Raw genomic sequence first — 19851 nt, forward strand, 5'->3', positions numbered from 1 at the left:
GACAGTACTATTTCAATAATAAAAAAATAATAATAATAATAACAGTTAACCTCCTCGATACTATCCTAACTAGTGATATTCCTTCAGATTTCCAAGTCGTCTTCTACTGAAACTAAAAGCAACCTGTTTAGCTGCTGACCATCTTCCAACAGAATGCCTAAAAATATCAGCTGATACAGTATCTTTCCCTGTAGCCAGGCCGATAAATCAGCCCATATCTGAGATATAGTTTTTGCGATATAAAAAAATGAGACCATAATAAATCATTTAAAACTTTTCCCACCTTTAATGTGACCTATAATCTGTGCAATTCAATTGAAAAACAAACAAATTTGTTAGGGGAAAAAATATAAAAAATAAAAAAACATGTATGCTGGTTGCATAAGTGTGCACACCCTTAAACTAATGCCTTGTGTGCGCACACCCTTAAACTAATACTTTGTTGAAGCACCTTTTGATTTAATTACAGCATTGCCAATCATGAGCTGACAAGTGATCTGCTGTGGTGGTCCCTAACCGGGAAAAGCCGAAAGAAGAAGTCTTCTTTGGTACACACCTGCCATCAGTTAGAGAGACTGATTAACTCCAAGTAAAGTTCAGCTGTCCTAGTAGGATTTTCCTGACATTTACTCAGTTGCCTGCTACAGCAAAAGTCATGGTTCGCAGAGACCTTACAACGCATCAAAGGAATCTCATTGTTGAAAGGTGTCAGTCAGGAGAAGGGTACAAAAAAATTTCCACAGCATTGAATATACCATGTAACACACTGAAGACGGTCATCAAAAAGTGGAGAAAATATGGGACAACAGTGACGTTGCAAAGAAGTGGACGTCCCTCCAAAATTGATGAAAAGACCAGATGAAAATTGGTCAGGGAGGCTGCCAAGAGACCTACAGCAACACTGAAGGAGCTGCAGGAATTTCTGGCAAGTACTAGTTGTGTACTACATGTGACAACAATCTCCTGCATTGTCCATATGTCTGGATTATGGGATAAGGTTGCAAGACGGAAGCCTTTTCTTACACAGAAAGACATCCAGGCCTGGCTAAAATTTGCAAAAGAATACATAGTCTCCCAGAAGCATGTGGGAAAATGTGTTGTGGTCTGATGAGACCAAGGCTGAACTTTTTGGCCACAGTTCCAAAAGGTACGTTACGTGCAAAAACAGTACTTTGCATCACCAAATGAACACCATCCCCATGGTGAAGCATGGTGGTGGCAGTATCATGCTTTGCGGTTGCTTTTCTTCAGCTGGAATTTGGGCTTTAGTGAAGGTGGAGGGAATTATGAACAGTTCCAAATACCAGTCACTTTTGGCCCAAAACCTTCAGGCATCTTCTAGAAAGCTGAAGAGGAATTTCAGCTTTCAACACAACAATAACTCCAAGCATACATCCAAATCAACAAAAGAATGGCTTCACCAGAAGAAAATTAGAGTTTTGGAATGGCCCAACCTGAACACAGACCTAAATCCAGTAGAAAATCTGTGGGGTGACCTGAAGAGGGCTGTGCACAAGAGATGCATTCGCAATCTGGCAGATTTGGAGTGCTTTTGCAAGGAAGACTGGGCAAATATTGCCAAGTCAAGATGGGCCATGCTGATAGACTCCTACCTAAGAAGACTGAATGCTGTAATTAAATCAAAAGGTGCTTCAGCAAGTTATTAGTTTAAGGGTGTGCACACTTGTGCAACCACCATATTGTACATGTTTTATTTTTTATATGTTTTCCCCTATCAGATTTGTTTGTTTTTCAATTGAATTATACAGGCTAAAGGTCACATTAAAGGTGGGAAAAGTTTTGAAATTTATTGTGGTCTCATTTTTTTATATTACAAAAACCTGGCATTTTAACAAAGGTGTGTACATTTTTTATATCCACTGTATGTCCCATCCATCATGAAAAAATCCTATATAATACCATTCTGGAAATGTGGCACATGAACAAACTTTTCTAACGATAGAGCTATTGCCATCTTATGCCCTCTGTCTAAACTACTAGAAAAATGCATCCAGTCACAAGTAATGCAGTCCATTAACTCTTAACAACCTTCTCTTTAAAACCCAGCATGATTTATACCTCACCATAGTATTACCACTGCTTTTCTCAACTTCACCAGTATCATAAACCAACAGATGAATGCCAGCAACCTGGTAGCACTATTCTTAGATTTATCAAAGCATTGGACAACTGGATTGATATTAATAGGTTCACGGATAAGTAGTAGGCTAGCTACCCTAGTGGTCCATTTGAAGCCTAGCCAATTTCCCTGAGAGTTTAGAATCAAACACTATACTTTGTGTTTGTGAGGTAAACACCTTCATCATTATGCCAACTCCCAATGCTTCCTTGTTAGTATAGTGGTGAGTAACCCCCCCCCGTCCCATGGGAGACTGGGGTTTGATTCTTCACAGAGAGCAAACCGCTTTTGCTGGAAAGACAGATTTGTGTCCCAAAGGCTACATCATCTGTGGAATAAACTTCCCATCTTGTTAACAAAGCCCATCCCTAACTCTCTCTAAAAATAATTTGGATAAATTGACTCAGGGCTCCAAAACCCAAAGACCCACTACCCTGATACTACCCATCCCATATCTGAGGAATTAAGATATAATATTGTCATATCTTGGGTTTATTGTTGGCTAGGCTTGTAAAGGCTCTTGTGCCATTAGTCTAGTAATTACCTATAAACCTATGGACACCATATCCAATCAAAATCTTCCTACTGAGCTTTCTTCCCTCTTCCTCTCCCATCTCTCTCTCTCTCATGGTTCCATTGCTAGCTGACTGACTGGCAGCAAGCAGTCAGATGGCAACAAAGTCTCTCTTTCTTCCTACAAGTCACTGTTTGCATCCCACAAGGATCAGTTTGAAGTCCCAACTTATTCAACATTTTTATAAACAAACTACATACTGGCACTCACCTTATTAGCATAGTTTAATATTCTGATGGCGCAACCCTTGCATATGCAGCCCCATCCCTTCCAGCACTTCAGGACATCAGCCAAAATTGTTTCACTGATATTGTACTTTGGCAGAAGGTTAGAAATATACTTTTAAATCGTAAAGGAACACCATCCCAGCATACCAATAATAGACTAAGAAACTTTTTTACCTTCAAACCCTTACTAAAGCAGCACATAAATCACATGTGTTTGTGCACATGCTCCTTACCTGGGCAACTTCAGCTCATATCAACTATCCCTTTGTAACCTATCTTCTACACAACAACCCTTTGTACCAGTCTTCCTCAGTTTCCTTCCCACCTTAATCCCCACTTTACATTTCAGTTTCTTTCTGACCTTCAGACTTTCTCATTCAAATACTCTCCACCACCGTCTTATAACCAGGTTCTATGTCAGCAGGTACCCTAGTATTCTTAAATCACAATCCTTGACATATCAGCTATACAATGCCTTTCTTCCGCTTCTAGCTTTCAATATCATCTAGCTATCAACTAATGTTTCACACACCTAACCGCTTTTACTTGCATTTTTATACAGTTTGCATTGCCTTTTGTTTTCTCTGCTGGGCCTAGGTGTTTTTTTCTGAGTTTGTTGTAGCTAATTGTAACTAGAGCCTATGGTAATTAACCCACCCCACTCCCCCTGGTATTTTAAACTGCATGAGCAGTCTGCCGTCTCTGTTTTGAAACCTTTGCAAGGTTGATAACAAAAGCATACATTTTACATTCAGCGAAGTACATTTTAATTAAATTTATGATTTCACTAATTTTACCATTTAAGTCAGTTTTGTGTGTTCTTGCGCTGTATCTGAAATTAGAGCTATTAATTTAACACATTTTAACAGTCTGTATTGCTCTTTGGTTTCTTTGCTGGGCCTACATATTTTTCTGATTTTTGGTTCTCTCCCCTGCTCTCTGTTCCAGTTTTGGTTTTATACTTGGAGGCTTTTGAGCTTCCCACCCCTACAGTATAGCTGGCTGTAGAAGCTCCTCCCAATTGCATCCCCTCTGCTCGTCTTACTGGCTACTGACAGATGAAAATGGGAAGGCCCTCTCCTTAGACTGTTAGTGTACTTTGAAATTGCCATGAAGTGTGTGTGTTGCTTATTGCTGGGTTGTCAGCCTTTGACTTGCCTTGCAATTATTTGTAGCTATCTGTTATCCTTGTTCCTGGTACCATTTCACTTGTGGCTAAGGTGTGTTGTTACATTAGGAAGACTGGGGCTGCTCTTCTAATGCGAGTAGAAAGGTAGCTTGGTCTGTCCATGTTGGGAAATGCACAGGGAGGCTTAGCGTAAGTATTACTTGTTGTAGCTACGTATTTCATTTGTTTCTGATACCTTTTCACTTTAGGCTAACTAAAGTGTGTTTTTTCATTAAGAAGGCTGGGACTGCAGTTTTAGTGAGAGTAGAAAAATAGCCTGGTCTGTCTGTTTTGGGAAACACACACAGGAGCTTAAAGTGACGATTACTTGTTGTAGCTGGTTGGTACCTTTTCACTTTTGAACAACTAAAGTGTGTTTTATGTTAAGAAGACTGGGGCTGTAATTCCAGTGAAGCTGTTGGGAAGTGCACAAGGGAGCTTAAAGTAACAATTACTTGTTGCACCTAGTTAGTATCTTTCCATTTTTGACTAACCAAAGTGTGTTTTTACATTAAGACTGGGACGGCTGTTGTAGTGGCAGTAGTAAAGTAGCTTGGTCTGCCAAATTGGGAAACACGCAGGGAGGCTTAACGTGAGATTGTTTCATCAGCCATTGGACTTTATAGGGACTTAGTTGGGTGCCAGTCTGCACTTAAGAGCTACTTTTGCTGTACTTTTGCATTGAGAAGTACTAGGATCATCAGTATTGTGGCAGAAGGCATGTTTACTTGGTCTCTCTGAGTTGGGAGGCACTCCAGAGATCTTAAAGTCTAGTCATTTATTGGCCAGAGAGAGCAAGAGAGTTACTTTTCATCTTTTTCTGTCTGCTGTAAATTGGGCGCCCCTTTGCAGAGCTGTTCATTGCTCAGTTGTGGTTAGCAGTACCTTGTATAGGAGCAAACTTATAAAGCTAGTGCTTAGGACTTTAACCTGTAACACAAAAAAGCTTTGCATGGATCTAAGCTTAGAACAGCTAGATAGTGTCATACAGCACTAAGATCATAGTGCTAACATCTTGCTTCACTCTAGACACCACTAAGAACCTAAGCCATAACATATGCCCAACCCTAATACAGGTCCTGAAAATGTGGATTTGCAGTTTCTTAATGTCTTTGTGGCCAGCTTGGTAGATATGGGTATACCGAGACAGTGTAGCAATTGTCTTGTGTACTCAGACAACCTTTAAATCCTTAAAGAAACTAACATGGTATATTAGGAAATACCAGAAAATACTAGAAAATTGGCTATCAGGGCGTCATTTGATCTTGAACCCAAATAAAACCAAACTACTACTCTTCCATCCAACCCATAAACCCTCTCCCATATCCTTTACCATACAATCCAACAATGGGACTATCATCTCCCCTGACTCCTATACTAAACTATTAGGAGTTACCATAGACAATAAACTTAGATTCGACATGCACATTAACCATACCATCAAAACAGTAAACAAGAAACTCGGGTCATTGTACAGGATTAAAACTTTCCTAACTCCAATTGCCAAAGTGGCCATTTCCCGCTCACATCTTCTCTCTACCCTTCTCTACGCCTCTCCTGTGCTTACTAACCTTAACAAATCCGACCTAAACAAACTCACATCTTGCTATAATCATATTGCCAGATTTGCAACTGGTATGCCCTATAGAACTCACCACTGCACTAACCTAAAAAACCTAGGCTGGATAGACCTACCTAACCTTCTCCAGATGAACCAACTCATAGAAGCTTTTAAAATTCTCAACCAACCTGATAACACTCCTGCACTGAAAAATTTAATTCTTCCTTATTCCAATCTAAGCTGTCTTCGCTCATCAAATAGGCAACTTGTCCAAACAATCAAATCCCATAACTCAGGGGGTGACTCTCTGTTTGCCAATGTCATTGGAAAAATATGGAACTCCCTCCCCTGTAACCTTACTCTTACTACCTCCCTGGACCTATTCAAAAAGAAACTAAAACTCCATTTTAAGTCACATTGGCTTTGTCAGTGCTCTAACCCAGATTAGCACTCCTCACTTAACCTAGATCTCTTTCTCCCCATACTTATCCTAGCGTAACAACTTAACTTTTATCTTCAAAAGACCGAACACAATTTTTCCTTGTCCAATCTCTGACCATATCTGTAACCCATAAACCTCTGTTAAAAAGACAACCTAGGGTATGAACCTATAACCTTAAACCAGAACATTGTATAGTATTCAAGCTCAAAGGCTGCTATTGTCCTTTAACCTAACATGCTTTTGTAAAATTTGTATAGGAACTGTTGTATTTTTTGGATAGCTATTGCTAGACTGTTTTTGTTACGATAAATACTGTATATCTTTCTCCTTAACTGGACTGCTAAATGTAATAATATGTAATATTGAACATGTATGTAACCTTCTGACATTATGGAGCTTTTCTCCCCGGGCCTCTGCTGAAAATGGACATGTATCCAGTCGGACGATCCCGGTCAACAAATGTAAAATAAATAAAAATAAATAAATATGAGAGGTGTACATCCATAACTTTCTTGGAGGAAAAAATCTCGCTTACAAACAAGGTTGACAAAAACACATGCAGCACACAATATATCCTTCACACATGCCGTTCACCACACACACACAGACCTTCTTATGCTGAGGCACTTAAAAGAAGTCTCCCCAAACCTCAAACATCTCCTAAGCCATCAGACTGCAACACTTGCCCTCAGCAATCATTAAAGCACACACCAAAAGCAACACCTTACAGTACACATAAGCCTGCACCAATGTTTCCCCAAGAGCAAAGCCCATAAGGTAAGCAAACACTGAACATAATACTGTTGTCATAGAAGATTCTGTTGTATGACATACGCTTACTCCTCTCACCAGGCTGGATAAGGAGAAGATAATGGGTAGTTGACTTTTTGGAGCTATGCTCTGCAATATCATGCACATACTCAGGTCACTACACCACAGGTACCAGTATTATTTTGTCATAGTCCATGTGGGTATAAATGACCTGAGCCGTACCTCACTGGACTATATGAAAATAGACATTAGAGATCTCTCTGAATATGTGTCACAGACGTATTTCCCTTGCACTGAGCAGCAATCTACCTTCACCTTTACTAATGCCACAGTGTGAACAGGAAATGATTTTGTTTATGGTGTCACTACAGTGAAATCCAATGTCTGTCAGTATGGGAGGATGTCGTTAACCGACAACTTTGCGTTGCCAAGGATGGTCTGCAGCTGATTCCCCCCGTGCCCTGGGGGTTTTTGCCACACAAGAAAATTATTTTCCTGTGCCACTGTCGAGCAGAGCCACAGAAGTGATCCCCGAGGTGAATTTCCTATTTCCCATCCAATCATCAAGATTTTTCTTGAAGAGTGCTAATGAGGAGCTTTGTCTGATATAGATAGGTAGTTTATTTCAGAGTATGGGAAGTCTCTGGGACAGGAATCTATCCCTCCGGCATGTTCTGTTTATTGTGGTGACAAGGTTTAGGTCCATAGAGCGTGTAGCTCGGAGGGATTGAGATTTTTTTTAAGTGGAGCATGTCCAACAGCTCTGGGTTTGACACAGCTTTGTATGTTAGGCAGAGCTCACCTCTGAGTAGGCGATATGCGACGGAGTAAAGCTGGAGTATTTTGAGACGGTCTGCATAGGGCATCTGTTTGAGGCCGGTAATCCTCTTTGTGATGTATTTCTGTGGCCTTTCCAGTTGTAGATGTCTTGTGAGGTACATACCAAAAGGGGCGTTGTACTCTATAATGAGTCTAATAAGTGATGAGTAAAGGGGAACAATGACCTCTCTTTTTCTGGATGAGAAACCTTTTGTGATGAGGTGTGCCACGGAGAAGTATTTCCTGACTACTGTGGCAATGTCATTATCAAAGGAGAGACTACTGTCCACCTGTGTCCCAAGGTCTCTTATCACACTTTCGGTGTTATTACCGCCTATGTTGTAGTTCATGGGTACAGAGTTTTTACCAAAGGGAATGACAATGCACTTTTTGGCATTGAGCTCGAGACCATGGCTTTGACACCAGGCATCTGTCTCAGTGAGGCCCTTTTGTAGGATGTCCACATCGTTAGGAGTTTCGATTATGGCTCCTAGTTTGCAGTCATCTGCGAACCGTTAATAAAGACCTTCTGTGTTAGCCTGTACTTCAGAGAAGTAGATACCAAACAGGAGAGGACCCAGGACTGAACCCTGTGGTACTCCACTTGTCACTGGTCTGAAGTCGGATTTGGAGTCTGCTACTTTCACAGTGTGGGTCCTGTCAGTGAGCCAGTTGGCAACTCATCTTGTGACATAGGGATTTATACCCAGTTTAGTGAGTTTATCTATAATTCCAGAGTGGGGGGATGGTGTTTAAAGCCTTGGTAAGATCTAGGTAGGCTCTGTGAACCACCTTACCCTTGTCTCCGGCTTTGATGACTGCTTCAAAGAAGTCTATCAGGTTTAGGAGACATGATCTGCCTTTTACAAACCCGAACTGGGTGGGGTCCAGAGTTTGGAGATTACCAATGTCTTTGTTTATAAGTTCCATGATGATACTTTCCTTGGCCTTGCAGACCAGGCTCGTCAGGCTAATGGGGCGGTAGTTCCCGGGGGCTCCCCCCTTGTGGAGTGAGATAACCATCGCTGTGCACCATTCAGCAGGCACAAAGCCAGAGGTGAGGCTATGATTGAACATGGTACTTAGGTGGGGTGCTAGTTCGTGTAGAATGCAGCCTGGGATGTTGTCTGGTCCCATGGATGCTGTGATCTTGGCTTTGGAGGGTGTGGTTTTTACCTGTGCAGCTGTGATTACAGGAATTTTGCATTCTTCTGGTATAGAGATGGGCTCTTTAGAGGGTGAAAGGGGGTTAAAGTTAGCACTGAACCTATGTGCCGTTGGTGATATCAGTTGGGTTTGTATAGTTAGTGCCATTGTGCTGTAACTCAGAGCAGATCTGAGTGTTGCCATTGAGATTCTTGACATAGCTATAGAATGCTTTATGTTTGCAATTAGAATCAGTGGCGATTTTGTTTTCATAACTAGCTTTGGAGGATTTTATCAGGGATCGCATCTTCTTACTGAGGCTGACCAGGGAGCTCCTTCACTCATGGGATTTTACTCTCTTTTGCAACAGTTTCTTCCTTCTGTTGTACAGTTTGTTTATGGCAGGGAACCACCAGATTGGCTTCCTTTTTTTGGAGGATAATGTCTTGGTTCTGTTTGGGACGATCCATGCACTCGTGTAAGTGCTTATAAAGTTCAATTGTGTAGGATTCAGTAGTCGTAAATGTATTGTCCATCTGCATGGGTGTCATGAAGTTCACCACTTCTGTCTTAAGAAGCATGAAGTTGGCTTTGGATAATTTTTTTACCATGGTTTTCTTAATGGGGGGTGGGGGCAGGTTGTGGATATCTATGGTAATTAGCTTATGGTCAGATTGGACCAATGAGGCGTTGCCTTCAGATGTGGAACACCAGTCACTCATGTTTGTAATGACTAGATCTAGGATATTGTTGCCCCTGGTGGGAGTGTGGATAAGTTGATCCAGGGCATTGGAGTTTATGAATTCCAGAAAGTGTTGAGGAAGGAGTTGTTACATGAGTAGTTTTCCCAGTTAATGGTGGGGTAGTTGAAATCGCCCATTTTTAGGGTGTTTGGCTGAGCCCTAATATTTTCCAGTACATCAAGAAAAGAGGAGTGGGAATCCTGGGGCATGGTGGGGGATCTGTAGCAAGCTACAATTTGGATTGCAGTTTTGCCAGAGTTAGTTGCACTTGGATAACCTCAGCTGCATTATGCTGAGCAACTAGCCTGGATGTGTGGATATCCTTAATGAATATGGACACACCTCTGCCTTTGGTGTTCTGGAACAGGTTACATGGCCGAAAAGTGTGGTATGAGTTATAGCCTGGTAGTGCAGGGGTGCTCTCTGTAGCCTTGAACCAGGTCTCAGTCACTGCACAGATATCGATGTTCTCCATTTTAAGGAGTGCCTCGAGTGAGTGCATTTTGAGATTTAGACTTCTAGCATTGAGTAGCATCACCCTCAGTTTTTGCTTGCCTGTTCCTGTTACAATGGTGAATTTGTCATTTGAACCTTGCCTAAAAAAGGCACTATAGGGGCGGCAAGAACCTTAGCCAGTATCCGGAATCCCAGGTGAGACAGGTGCAGGCCATCTCTGGCAAAGCATCGTGGTCTATCGACCATGTCATCCCAGGCAGACAGATACTGGATCCCTTTAGAATGACACCAGAAGCTTAGCCAATTGTTGAAGTCAATCATTTTGTCCTTGTACTGCGGCATCATTCTGGGTGATGGTAGATTGCTACTCGGGGCTAGGGTCATACCTGCCTGGGCTGCAAGATCGGAGAGCTTTTCCATGTCTCTTTTCATGTAGTCCAGGGAGGTACGTCTCAGTTCGTTTACACCAACATGAACAATGACAGAGTCATATTTGTACTTGTTGTGGAGTGACCTGAGTGCGTGTGTTATGTGGCAGATCCTGGCACCTGACAGGCAGCTGACAGTAACCTTCTCCTTGTTTAGCCTGGTGAGTGGGACATCAGTACGCCTGACTATAGAGTCACCTATGACTAGTGTGTTGGGTATGTTGTTTTGCCTTATTGGCTGAGGTTTAGTGGCACACTGAATCTGCGGGCTATGTGTCATTTGGGTTGTGTTGGGGGGTGGAAGTTGCTTGCATTTCTGCTTTGGAGGTCTCTGTTGCTTGAGCAGATTATTATTGAGAGCCTCTGCGAATGTTTTTGTGTTTCTTTGTGGATTTTGGTGGTGCAGATTTAGTGAGACTATGTGATGAGTGTGATGTGGTGCAAGTGTTTACCATCTCCTCTTGACTGTCAAGTTCACTCTTGGTTGGAGAGCGCTTTACCTCCAGTTTGGCTAGATAAGTGCATCTCTCACAGGTTGGAGTGTTGGGTGGTAGGATATTGGCTAAACCTTCATCTGTCCTTTCACAGTCTATTTTAGGCAATGTCAAAATGACAAAATTACCATCATAGCAAAAAAAACCCCTCAAAACAACCTTAGGGTGTTATTGTTCAATGCTAGGTGCCTAAACAAGAAACTACACATCCTGTAAGCTCTCCTCACTCTGGATAATATAGACATTTGTACTATTACTTTGACTTTGTTTATAGCCACAGAAAGTACTCCAGCAGTGGAAGGCTACAGTGCCTTCTACACATTTTGACCAACAGCAGCACAGGCAGGGGCTAAACCTGAAAGGTGGAGGTGTCTCAATCTGTTAGTAGCAAATACAACTCTAGCTTGGTTAAACAGGATGATGCCCTGGAGTTCATCCGTGTCCAAGTCTCCATAAACAAAGTTCCCTACCATGTATTGGCTGGCTGCAGGTTTCCCACTATGCCCCACGAAGCTCAAAACTCTTACTTAGACCTACTAGAGGTGTTCACCTTCCAACCAAATACCTTTATTAATGGGAGACTTTAACTACCCCTGTATAGACTGGGATACATACACTGCGTTTAACTCGCAAGACAACATTCCCTTGACTTTATTAACAGACACACCTTGGACCAGATAATGCACTCCCCAACCAGAGGCTCAAATATATTGGACCTAGTACTCACCAACTTGGGAGAGTGTTGCCCCCCCCCCTCCCCGTTTCACATCCTTATTGGTGAGGTTGAACCACAGAGCTCTCAAAACAAAAATCAAACCAGAAAACTTAACTAAACCCATAACAGTTAAGAAGTATACTAAAGCAAACTACATTCTTTTATGTAAAGTATACTAAAGCAAACTACATTCTTTTATGTGACAGTTTGTTAAAATTCACAGCTTCCCCAAACCCTAAGAGCACAGCTACATACACAGAATTATTTACAGAAGTCCTGTGCAAACATGTAAATGGCTGCATTGAGTTTGACATACCTACCAGAAGTATGGTCAGACCTAACATCAAAATCACAACACCTTAAGAGGTTATATAACAATAGAAAAAAGTCATGGCCAGACACTGATTCAGCTAAACAAGAAACACAGATAAAGTCCAGTAAGACCAATTACAAGGTCAGAATAGGGCCCCCAGGCTAAGGGCAGTTACAAGGCCATCTTCAGCTAGGTCAGGAATCTTAAAGATAGTACTCAGCATTGTGCAGAACTGGTGGGAAATGGCAGTACCTTCACTGACTAGAGTATCACAACAAATCTGCTGGCAAATAAATTTATCTCTAACTTCACCCCTCACTCCCCCTGTGTAATCCCTTCTAGTATACCCCCCCCCCAGATATCAACAGGGAACAGGTCCTGGAGGTGCTCATTAAGGCCAAAAGTACTGCTTCATTAGGTCCCAACATATCCCCACTTTTCTGATAAATGGTATAAAACATGACCTAGCAGGACCACAGACCAATTGAGGCACTGTTCATCTACGGCCTCTATGCGGGTTACATGCCAGGTGAATGGAGAGGTGCAGTGGTTATTCCTCTCCATAAGAGTGGACCATCAGCTGATCGAAGGAACTACAAGCCGATCAGTTTGACAAATCTGTTATGCAAAGCCATGGAATGAATTGTCATAGAAATGATCAATAAGGACAATGGCAACCTTACAGACACAGGACCCATCCCAGTTTGGCTTTGTTAGAGGAAGGTCTTACCTACTTAACCTGGTAGACTTCTTCAGAGGGTCACCCTGGCTATGGATGAGGAGAAAACGGTGCATACTGCCTACCTTGACCTGGCCAAGATGATTGCTACATCCCTCCATAACTCCCTGGATTGCCACCTGTCTCACAGATAGGACCCAAAAAATCAGGATTGGTGAGACCACCTAGTCCAAGAGACCGTTCACCAGTGGAGTACTCCAGGGCTGTGTGTTGGGCCCACTCCTCCTTGGCATCTACTTCTAGGAAGTCAAGGCTAATTTTCAAGACCATTGGCTCACCAAGTTCACAGATGACTGTAAATTGTAAGTTGGGCCCACTCCTCCTTGGCATCTACATCTAGGAAGTCAAGTCTAATTTTCAAGGCCATTGGCTGACCAAGTTCACAGATGACTGTAAATTGGGAGTTATCATAGATTCCCCCTACAACACTGACATCCTATAAGAGGGTCTAACACAAATAAATAACTGGCGTGAAAGCCACGTATTAAAACTCAGTGCAAAGAAATCCATCACAGTGCCTTTGAGAAAGCATCCACTCAAGTTAATTATGTCATTGATAAAACACCCTTGAAAGTTGACCTGATAGTTGGGGATCTAAGAAGATATGTAGACAGCAATCTGGTGTTCGATCAACATGTAACCAAGATAGTAAAAAAAAAAAAAAAAAAAAAAAATCATTCTATGTCACCCAACTCATAAGCAAGGGTATGGCACTGAGGTCTAAGGAAGTAATAGTACCACTCTACTCAGCCCTTATGAGACCCATCATTGAGTACAGTACCCTCTTTGGCATTTACCTAGCCAAGCACTTGCAAAAATTGGAATGCTCTCAAAAGTTTTTCACCAGGAGAATATCCTGTTCTACACAGATCACCTTAAAGTCCTATCTCTGCAGTCTCCTACAGGTTACTGAGAACTGATCTATGCAAAGCATGTAAGGCTTCCTTGGATCCAGCTTGCACATCAGCAAGACGAACAATACCCGAAACACTAGATACAAGGACCTGAACCTTGTTTGCAACATAAATAGAACCTGCCAGAGGAACCTGTTCTGTGTCTCAGAGTATCCCCGTGCTGCCATAGGGACCGATTCTGTGTCTGAGTATCCCCGCACTGTGGAAAAAGCTACCCATCTACATGAAGCAGAATTCATCTCTGACCTTGTTCAAAAGAAACCTTGATCTTTGCATGGGAAATTATATATATATATATATATATATATATATATATATATATATATATATATATATATACACACACACACACACACACACACACACACACACACACACACACAGGTGCAGGAATATGCTATGGCATTTAGTTCAAGAAGCAGTTAATGCCAAAGCATGTATGGAAAAATGGAATTATGTTTAGAAGAGCTGGATAAGATGTAACTATACTGACCGAGATGGCTTATGCTACAGGGATAGCAGCATATCATTATAAAGAGAGATATGAAGATTTTAGAAGAGGCAAATGAGAATAGCTGCAAGAAGAGATACCATGGGGAGAAGAAATAGAAGAGGGGAGACAGAAATGCAGAGGAAAGAGGAGTAGAAAGGAGAAGTGTGAGAGAGTTGCAAATAGAAGGGGGAAGTAGGATGAATGAGAGACACTAAGTAAGTGGATGATAGGATGAGATAAGGATGAACTAGGGACAAAATGGTGTATGAGAGAGCTGCAGAGTCATGTAACGTGATCTGAGTGAGTGTAGCTGCACTTTGGTTGTTTGAAGAGGTGTTCCTTGAGCTCTTGTCTGTAGTCTGAGTACTTTTGGACATCTCTGCTTGCAAGAGGAATGGAGTCCCATAGTTTAGATGCTAGTATGGAGAATGCAAGGTCAGTGCAATAAAGTTTACTTTTTGGAGTTAGTAGGGTGAGTTGGAATTGAGAGATACCTCTGAGATTGTATGTGGTAGCTTTGGTGAAATGTTTGAGTGAGACAGGACAATGTCTCAGGTGAAAGGGCTTTGTAAATTCGTGATCCTAGTAGGGGGATGGCTTTCAAATTGTGGGAGCCATTTAGCTTTGGTGAGAGTTTGCAGAGGTGTTAATTAATGGAGAAGTTAGAAATGAACCAGCAAATTTTATTGGAGGTTGTTTATAAGGTGGTGGCATTTTTTTTATGCTGCAGCTGTAATGGGTGGTCCATATTTGAGTTGCGATAAGAGTACTACTTTGCCTATGGCATCTTTGGCCTTTTTGGGCAGAAGAGTCAGAACAGTAGTGTATTGATCTTTTTGCATATGTTTTGAATATGTGGTTGAAAGTGAAGAGACTGGTCTAGCCAAATGCCAAAGTATTTGTGGGACGTGGTAGTTTCTGTGGTGGTATTGTTAACATCTTTAATATTAAGGAAGCTGGGAGCTTTGACTATTTTTTGGTTGGTTCCAAATAGCATTGCTTTGTTTTTGAGGGAGAGAGTGTAAGTTTCTGGCCTCTTAGTCACTGCTTGGGGGTTTGGAGGTCATCTTGTAACTGAGTTTTTATAACAGAATGGGATTTATTTAACCTGTAGATGACCATGTCATATGCATAAAGAATTGGAGGTGTCTGAGGGTGATCAGATGGCAGCTTTGTTGATAAATGTGGGAAATAGCAGAGAGGCTAAAGTGGGAGCCTGTGGGACCCCTTTCATAAGACGAGCTGTTTAAGAGGTGGTGGTGCATGCTTTCACCTTAAAGGATCTGTTGATAATGAAGTCTACAAGCCAAAGTTTTGCATTGTCACTAATGCCTATTTCAGTTAATTCTTCAAATAGAAAGTTATCAAAGACTCCCCCTGTCAAGTTGCCTTTTGTCTGTATTGGATAGGATGTCATCTGTGTGTGAATAGAGAGCTGTTATGGTTCTGTGTCCAGACCAGAATCCATGTTGCTTCCTGGAAAGAAGATGGTATTGATGTAAATAAGCAGTAATTAGGTTGCAGATAATTTTTCTAATATTTTACTTAAAGTTGGAAGTATTGACATAGGATGGAATTGCAAAGCAGTAGTTGGCTTGAATAGTTTTGGTGTAGGAATAGGAATGACTGTTGCTGTTTTCCATATCTAAGGTACAACTATATTAGTTAATTATATATTTGAGTTAGAAGGTGGCAGATGAAGCCCTTACAAAGAGAAATGAACCAAGGGGCTAGGTTATCTGAGCCTAGGGAAGTATCTATTTGTATTTTATCCAGTTTTTATTCATTTATTTATGTATTTGACTTTGTTTACCGGGTCCAATTGGGTAAAACCCATTTTTACCGGAGGCCTGGGTAGAAAAGCTCCATTTGCTTACATTAAATTATATCAAATTCCAGTTAAACACAGAGTAGTTAACATTTATGCACAAATAACAGTTACATATATACATTTTACAGAGGTGGAAGTTACTAAAGAGAAAGCCCATGTGCAACTTAGTGGATTGTACAGGTAACAGTTATATATAAAAATTTTGTCATTTCATTGAGAAGTTGAGAGTATTCTGTTTAAGGACAGTATTTGGAGAGTATTGTAAGTTGAACACAAAGTCTTAACCTTGTGATGAGCATGTGCAGGACCAGGATTGATTAAGATGTTGTTTAAGCAGTGGTCTAAAACTACTGAGTTTGTCAGAGAGTTTTATTTGTGTTGAGATACTATTCCAGAGTTTAGCAACATATTGGGAGTAGAGTGAATCTCCTGCTACATTATTTGACGTATTTGTAATAAGAGTTTGTTGGTAGAGAAGAGGTCCCTTGCTGCACAGTACGGCAGTAATAAGTTTTGTAGTGCAGGGCATTTTTCTGGATGATGAATAAATTTGTGTGCTGTAGTTGTGTAGTTCAAGCCAGTTTAATTGCTTTAAGCTATGACAATGGTAGGTCCTATGAATGAGATTGGCGGAAAATTTAGCTATTTTATTGTAGCAGGAGACAAGTTTGTTTGTGTATTGTTTAAGTATGTTAGGATAGGAGCGGCATATAAGAGAGTTGGTAATAAGGTGGTGGCTAGAGTTTTTCTTGCAGTATCTGTAAGGAATCCATTGATGCTATAAAGGGAACCTAGTTTCGGGTGTATATATTTAATGGTATGCAGTGTATGCCAGTCATATTCAAGATTGTCATCTATTATAACACCAGTAAGTTTACTGTGAGTTACAGTTTCAGTGACAGTATTATATGCTGACTTTATGGTAAAAGATTGCTTTTGATTTTGACAATTTTTTGAGGTAAAAAGTATTAACTTTATTTTCTTTGGGTTGAGTAGGAGGATTGATTCTTTGAGCCAGGTTTCTACAGAGGAGGAAGATTTTGGGTAATGTCTTGGAGCTTATTTTTCTTGAGGCCGCACATATTAATGTTGAGTCATCTGCATACTAAACTAAAGTAGCATAGTGAGTGGTGGAGATATGGAGGTCATTAATAAGTATATTAATTAGGAGGGGCCCAGGATAGAGCTCTGAGGGACATCTGTAGTAACTGGTTGAAAGGGTGAGTAGGCTTGTTGCCTTTCAGATACATAACTAAGAAACCACAACAAGGAGTATTGTGAAAGTCCTAATGACGAGAGGCAAACGAGCAGTTGCTGATAGGAGGCGGTATCAAATGCCTTTGACAAGTCCAAGAACATGGTAGACACAAGCAGACCATTGTTTCTATGTCGGTTTATTATATTGGAAAAATGTAGTAGTACAGTAGTGTTGCTGTGAGGGGCCTAAAGCTGTGTTGTGTTTGAGTGCAGCTTATTTGAGTTTAGGTATTGCAGCAGCTGCATATGGATGCATATCTCTAATGTTTTGAAAAGGGGGAGAGAATCGCTATTGTCCGTAGTTCCTAAACTCTGTAGATGTGCTGTGGTGTACTGTAGGATTTTTCCCACAGTCATGACAATTATCTTTCTGCTATGGACCTATTAATTAGTGTGGACACAGGGAAGGTTACGACCAGTTTTAGGTAGTTTGATGGTAGTTGGTCTCCAGCTATGGAAGTAGTTTTTAGTTTAAGTAGCAACTTCATTATGAGTTAGGTAGGTACTAGACTAAAATTGAAGAGCTCTGTTTGGACAGCGGTAGAGAGGGGAGCATATGTATTGTTGTCTGAGAGATAATATTGATTGTATAAAGCAGAAATTAAACTGTGTGGGGATACAGTCTGTCATATTGTCTGTTTTTGGAGATGGAGTGGTGGTCTTGCGAGGATGGAGTAGTTTATTTAGTAATGACCAAAAACGTTTGGAGTTAATTTTATGATGTTCTTCATGTTTCACTGTTGCAGTCATTACATTTGGGTAATCCTGCTGGCAGGTTGCCCTCAGCCAGCCTGAATTCCAAAGTCTTGGGTCCTGCGTTGGCTGCTGTCACCCCTTCCCTGTCATTAGGTTGTCAGGGGTATAAAAGAAGCAGCCAACACCATTTTCTTCAGTCTTTCTTGCCGCGCAGTGCCCGAAGCAGAAGCAGTTCGCAAGTGCCGGCCGACTCCTGAGATTTTCGTGTTCGAGTTTCGGATCCGAAGTCTTCAATAAAGCTAAGTACCCCGTTGGGGAAACTTTTTTCTTGCTCCAGACCGATGTCAGAAAAAGTTAATAATTGTTTTTCTTGTGGAAAGCAAATACCTCATAAGGATTTTCATTCTTACTGTATTCCTTGCCTAGGCCCTAATCACAACATTACTGGTTGTCGGTTTTGTGCTAGATTTAACCAACGCACTATTAAGCGTCGGTATGATTTTGCTTTAAACTGTTTTGGACGCCGGTTTAATTATCCTGAAATGTCGTAGGATAGCCACCCGACTACCGGAGTTTACAAAAAATGCAAAAGAAAAGGATAGAGAAAAACAACCGAGGCCCAAAATTGACGACAAAGCTTCTCCTAAGCCAGTCGCTAGTTCGCCAGTTCTCAGTGAGGTGCTTTCGCAGCCCCTGACACCCGCTACTTTAGAGTTGCAAGGCGCTACCAACTCCCACGTGGAGTCGGCCATGCCACTGGATACTCAAGGTATTGGAGCCTCGGACAGTAATCCCTCAGATGGGTCTGGAGCCGCTGAGCAGGTACCGGCTTCTGAGGGTGTATTCAGACCTAAACATCATTACATTAAAACAACTTCAGCTTCAAAGGCAAAGACTAAAGCACCTTCTAAAGCAAAGGAACAAACTCATGAACCACGTGGACAGGCCTCTATGCCCAAAAAACAAATGCTCAAAATGGCCAAACACTTGATTATCTTGATCAGGGGTTCCCATCCCCCTCCTAATAAGAGGCCTAGGCAAGACACTGACTATGAATCTTCAGATCAGGTTTCTGTTTCTTCTAATTCCTCTTCTGAACAGGAATATTCTCTTCCCCCCTATGAGGATTCTGATGCTGAAGAATCTATACCTTCAGCATCTCCTCCTGAGGACTATTCCTTTGGGGAAACCTTGCATACCATGAGGGGGCATTTCCACTGGGAGAGCCAAGATTTTTCAGAATCTAAAAAGAGGCTCAGGGATTTTCTTTTACTACCTCAGCACAGGCCTCTAGCCATTCCACCTGTGTTCGACATTGTAGATGATGTGTTTTCGGAGTCTAGTCTGACCCCTGACTCCTTACCCCCAGCTCCTGTTAATCCTGACAGATATTACAGGGTTCTTGACTCACACAAATTTCTTTTTAAAAACCCTGCTGCTGACCCAGAAACTATTTCACAGGGTCCAAAGGGAGTTGAGGCTTCCACTGCAAAAAACCCAACCCCCTCTGACAGAGATTCAAGGGCACTGGATAGATGGGGAAAAAAGGTTTGCACATCTGCAACTTTGGCTATAAGGGCCTTAATCTGTCAATTTCATATGCTTAAGTATCAGCAACATGTCATGGGATTGGTTAAACAGAAAATGTTGTTAAATTCTGCATGTGCAGAAAACAAGGAAATGCAGGATTTATTGTATGCAGCAGAACAAGTTGGAAAACATACTTTGCAATATGGTTTTGATTCTTTGGAGGCCTCCTGCAGGGCCGCAGTTACCTGTTCTGTAATTAGGAGGCTTGCTTGGTTAAAGGACCAAAATCTGCCTGATCATGTTAAAGTAAAATTACTAGATGCACCTTTACAGCATGATACTTTGTTTGGTGTGAAGGCAGAAGAGGTGTTAAAGAAAATGGAGGAAAAAGCTA

The 19851-nt window shown here is 41.4% G+C and overlaps 1 protein-coding gene across 1 annotated transcript in view; it reads left to right on the forward strand.

Annotated features, from left to right (window-relative positions):
• Positions 1-19851, forward strand: part of CRTC3 (CREB regulated transcription coactivator 3) — a 1604530-nt gene that overhangs the window by 120889 nt on the left and 1463790 nt on the right. The window lies entirely within an intron of this gene.

The sequence above is a fragment of the Protopterus annectens genome, chromosome 2.part1, assembly GCF_019279795.1.
Source record: "Protopterus annectens isolate FY-2018-M chromosome 2.part1, PAN1.0, whole genome shotgun sequence".
Taxonomy (NCBI): Eukaryota; Metazoa; Chordata; order Ceratodontiformes; family Protopteridae; genus Protopterus; species Protopterus annectens.